Raw genomic sequence first — 5,549 nt, 5'->3', positions numbered from 1 at the left:
AGAGAAAAAGAGGAAGACCCCCAACGAGATGGATTGGCCAGGTGGCATCATTGATGGACTCAAGTGTGGCAGTGGTAGTGAGGTTGGTCCAGGATCGGACATTGTTATGTTCTGCTGTGCATGGGGTCGCTATGAGTCGGTTCCGACTCGATGGCACCTGACAACAACAACATAGTATTCACAGACACAGTTCCAAAGTATGGAGGCTTGATGCTGTAATGCTTAGTGTACAGGCATACTTGACGTTATTGTGAGTCACTTTACTGCACCTCACAGATACTGAGTTTTACAAATTGGTTTGTAGCAACTCTATGCTGAACACAAATCTGTGTTATCATTGTTGAGTGCCACTGAGTTAGTTCCAACCCATAGCCACCCTGTATAGGGTTTCCAAGGAGCAGCTGGTGAGCTTGAACTGCCGACTTTGTGGTTCAGATAACTTTGCAGTCCAACACATTAACCCACAGCGCCACACCAGAACTCTGAAGAAGTCTATAGGCAACCTTTTTTCAACAGCATGTGCTCACTTAATGACTTGGTGTCACATTTTGGTAATTCTTGCAATATTTCACATTTTTTTCATAATACGGCATAATGTAAACACAACTTTCACATGCACTTGGAAATCAAAAAAAAAAATACATGTGACTGATTTTATTGCAACAGCTGCATTATTGTGGTGGTATGGAACTGAACCAGCAATATCTCAGAGATATGCCTGTAGGTTGGCGACACCACTGTTGCTGCTAGAGATAAGCAATACCCCTTTAATGGCATGCTACAAAAGAAATGCTGAATGTTTCATTTGTCTTTAAAAAAAAAAAAAAAAACTCTTCTTCAGATTTCTTTCAGTTCACAAAATCATTTACTAATGTAGGTCTTTCAAAAAGCCAAGTGGTATAGAGCAACCTTTCAAACAGCATCAGATACCTGTACATCATTTAACTTCCCATGGACATTGATTATGGATTCAAGTAAAATGAAATCCTTGAAAATGCCAGGATTTCCTCTGTTCATCATGATGATGTACATTGGTTCCGTTGTGAGAATTTTTGTTTCACAATAAAATGTAATCTATATTGAAGTCTTTGATCTTCATCAGTATTTCAAATCCTCTTCACTTCCAGCAAGCAAGGGTATATCATCTGCATATCACAGGCTATTAATGTGTTTCCTCCAAACCTGATGCCACAGTCTTCTTCATATAACCCAGCTTCTTGGATTATTTGCTCAGCATACAGATTGAGTAAGTATGGTGAAAAGATACAACCCTGACACTCATCTTTCCTGATTTTACACCATTCAGTAGTCCCTTGTTCTGTTTAAATGGCTGCTTTTTAGTCTATGTGCAGGTTCCTCATTTTTCAGGGTTCTGGAATCCCCATTATTTGCAATGCTATCCATTGTTTGTCACGATCCACAAAGTTGAATGAATGCCTCAGCACAGTCAATACAATAACATCTTTCTTGTATTTTTTGCTTTTAGCCCAAATCCATCTAATGTCAGCAATGATACACCCAGTTCCAACTCCTCTTCTGAATCTGGCTTGAATTTCTGACAGCTCACTGTTGATGTACTGTTGCAACAATTTTTAAATTATCTTCAGCAAAATTTTACTTGCATATGATATTAATGATATTGTTAAATGATTTTTGAATTCGGTTGGGTCACCTCTCTTTGAAACGGGCATGAATATGAATCTCTTCCAATCAGTTGACCAGGTAGCTGTCTTCCAAATTTCTTGACACAGACGAGTCTCCAAAGCTGCATCAGTTTGTCTAAAAGCATCTCAATTTGTATTCCATCTATTCCTGTATACTTATTTTTCACCAGTGCTTTCATTGCAGTTTGGAATTCTTCTTCCAATACCATCAGTTCTTGATCATCAGCTACCTCTTGAAATGTCTGAACATCGACCAATTATTTTTGGTACAGAGACTGCTTATTCCTTTCATCTTATTTTAATGCCTTGTGCATCATTCAATATTTTGCTCATGCTGTTGCTGTTATGTGCCGTCAACAGTTTTGGCTCATAGAAACCCTATGCAGGGTTTCTAAGGAGTAGCTGGTGGGTTTTAACAGCAAACCTTGTGGTTAGCTGTGCAGTGCTTATCATCCAGCGCCATACCAGTTTGAATTTTTTCTTCAGTTCTTTCAGCCTGAGAAATGCTGAATGTGTTCTTCCCTTTTGGTTTTCTAACCCCAGATCTTTGTGCATTTCATTTCTGATACTTGACCTTGTCTTCCCGAGCTGCCCTTTGAAATTTTCTGTTCTGCTCTTTCACTTCATTTCTTCCACTTGCTTTAGCTTCTCAATGCTCAAAAGCAAGTTTCAGAGTTGCTTGTGGTATCCATTTTTGTCTTTTCTTTCTTTTTAATTATCTTTTCCTTTTTTCTTGTATGACATTCTTGATGTCTCACAATTCCTCTGGTCTTTGGTCATTAGTTCTCGATGCATCAAATCTGTTGCTGAGATGGTCTCCAAAGTCAAGTGAAATATATTCAAGGTCATATTTTGACTCTACAGGACTTGTTTTATTTTTCTTCAGCTTCAGGCTGAACTTGCATAGGAGCAACTGATGGTCTGTTTCACAGTTGATCCCTGTTCTTATTTTGGCTGATGTTATTGAGCTTCTCCACTGTCTCGTCCCACAAATCTAGTCAGTTTGATTCTTGTGCGTTCCATGTTTTGATGTTCATGTGCATAGTTATCTTTTATGTTGCTCAAAGATGGTACAAAATTCTATCATGCAATCTCCAGCATCATTTCCATCACCAAAGCCATATATTGATCCTTCCTCTGTTTCCAACTTTTGCATTCCAATCACCAGTAATTATGAGTGCACCCTGATTGCATGTTTCAGACTGAAGACGTTGATAAAATTCTTCAATTTCATCATCACTGGCTTTAGCGGTTGGTGTGCAAATTTGAATAATAGAGGTATTAACTTGTTTTCCTTGTAGGTGTATGGATGTTATCCTATCACAGAGAGCATTGTACTTCAAGACAGGTTTTGAAATGTTCTTTTTGATGATGAATATGATACCATGGTTCTTCAAATTGTTGTTCCTGCTTTGTAAGTCATATGCGTCTGATTTAAAATGGCCAAAACCAGTCCATTTCAGCTGTAATTCTTTAGATATGGATCTTTGTGTCTTCCATTTAATTTTTGATGGTTTCTAATTTTCCTAGAGTCATGCTTCATACATTTCACATTCCACTTATTAATGAATATTTGTAGCTGTTTCTTTTCATTTTAAGATATGCCCCCAATAGCAAGTGAATGTCCTAAAAGCTCTGCTTCATTCATATCATTAAGGTCAGCTCTAATTTCAGGAGGCATTTCATTCCCACTTGTATTTTGAGTGCCTTTCAACCTGAGGGGTTCATCTTCTGCCACTGTATCAGACAAGTGTCCTGCTGCTATTCATAAGGTTTTCAATGGCTAACCCTTCAGAAATGGTCTGTTTCTCCTCCTTTATAGTCTGTCTTAGGTTGGAAGTGCCTCTAACACCTGTCCACCAGGGGTAACCCTGATGGTATTTAAAATACTGATTGTGTAACTGCCAGCAACATAGTAACAAAGAAATCACCACGGTATGACAAACTGACAGCTATGGATGCTAAAGACACTGAACATCACTAAAGTTTTCTTGCTTCTATGTTCTAAAATCCCACCTTATGCCTAATGTGCTATCTATGAAACCCTAATGATTCACTAGTAAAAAAATTATTAGCTTATCTATCTATCAACTTGTTTCTGGAATCATGCAGTAATAAATTGGGCCTAAATCTCCACTAAGGTAATTTTTTCTATAAAGATTTTCCAACACAGAATATTCTCCAACATTACACAAACCTGTGGCACTTCTAGCATATTTATATGGGTTTGTGTATATCAGGTCTGGTTTCTCTTGATCATAGTATCTTGTTTTTTACTACACATATATTTACTGCTCTGCACCCAACTGAAATTCAACACATACAGACTCTGCAAATAGAAACCGGCTTACATTATTGATTTACTTTGGGGCTGATGTAGTAAAATGGCATTTGCCATTTCTCAAATGACAGAATTTTTCATTATAATGCTAAACACATCTAGAGAATGAAAAAGACCTTATGAATTAAGTTAGTTAAGAAAGTAAATTGAATGATGGTTCAATTCGCTAATGAAATGAACTAAAGGCTAAAGATCCTAAACAAATATAGTTCAAATAATTTCTTACCAACCATGTACCAGACTGGAGTAGGATAAGCCATGGACTACTAACCACAAGGTCGATCCTTCAAACCCATTATGCATTCTTCAGAAATCCTCTACAGGGTCACTATGAGTCAGAATCAACTCGATGGCAATTAACAATAACAATATGTACCAGACACTGTTCTCTACTAGCTGTAAAAAAGTAAATAGGCAAACATTATGGAGCTTTGTTATTGTTGTTGTTAAGTGCCTTTGAATCAGTTCAGACTCACAGCTACTCTATATACAGTTTCCAATAAGTAGCTGGTGAGCTTGAACTGCTGGCCTTGCAATTCAAAAACTTTTCAATCCAGATGATTAACCCATAGGTCACACCAGGACACCATTATGGAGCTTAACATTCCCTTTATCAGAAACAAACCATAGGTAGAAAGAGATAATTCAGCTTAAATCTCAATCAGCACAAAGGAAGAATGATCCTCCTATTTAGGAAGATAGTTCATGCAAGTAGAGGCAGTATCATAGGACTGCACTGAATAAATCTACACTACCACGTTCATATTTATAGAAGTCCACCTAACTATCAAATTGATTTATATTTTTAAGAAATATGGACTAATTTAAGAAGTTCTGATGGTGCAGTGGTTAAAGCACCCTGATGCCAACTTGGTTGACAGTTCGAACACCAGTCGCTCCTCTGAACAAGGTGGCAGTCTGCTTCTGTAAAAATTACAACCTTGGAAATCCTATAGAGCAGTTCCGCACTGTTCCAGAGAGCAGCTAAGGGTAGGATTTGGCTACATGGCCTAATTTGATCCTCTTAATGACTTGTGTTGGAGAGTAAGTTTCTTTTATAGGCGAAATTTCATCATAAGTGTAAGTGACTTACCTAGCTAGGCACATGAGGCATTTAAGTGAGAAGGTCAAGCTAAGGATTGGGGTTTTATAACTTGGGTATATTTGTTGTTGTTGATAAGTGCCATCTAGTCAATTCCGACCCATATCAACCCTGTACAGGATTTCTGAGGCTGTAAATCTTTACGGGAGCAGAAAACCTCATCTTTCTCCCACGGAGCAGCTGGTAGTTCCAAACTGCTGACCTTAAGGTTCACAGTCTGATTCGTTACAACTACGCTACTGGATAACCCACCACTTCTCTGTAAGTTTGTTATACTGTGATGGCTTGTGAGTTGCTGTGATTCTGAAAGCTATGCCACTGGTATTTTAAATACCAGCATGGTCACCCATGGTGGACAGTTTTCAGATGAGCTTCCAGAAAAAGACTAGGAAGAAGGAGTGATGAACTATTTCCAAATATTTAGTCACTCAAAACCTTATGA

The 5,549-nt window shown here is 38.0% G+C and overlaps 1 protein-coding gene across 1 annotated transcript in view; it reads right to left on the bottom strand.

Annotated features, from left to right (window-relative positions):
- Positions 1–5,549, bottom strand: part of FBXL4 (F-box and leucine-rich repeat protein 4) — a 138,186-nt gene that overhangs the window by 69,140 nt on the left and 63,497 nt on the right. The gene's annotated exons all lie outside the window — the stretch shown is intronic.

This window comes from Chrysochloris asiatica, unplaced genomic scaffold, assembly GCF_000296735.1.
Source record: "Chrysochloris asiatica unplaced genomic scaffold, ChrAsi1.0 scaffold00084, whole genome shotgun sequence".
Lineage (NCBI taxonomy): Eukaryota > Metazoa > Chordata > Mammalia > Afrosoricida > Chrysochloridae > Chrysochloris > Chrysochloris asiatica.
Note: the sequence above shows the minus strand (reverse complement) of the source record. Positions and strands in the feature narration are given on the sequence as shown.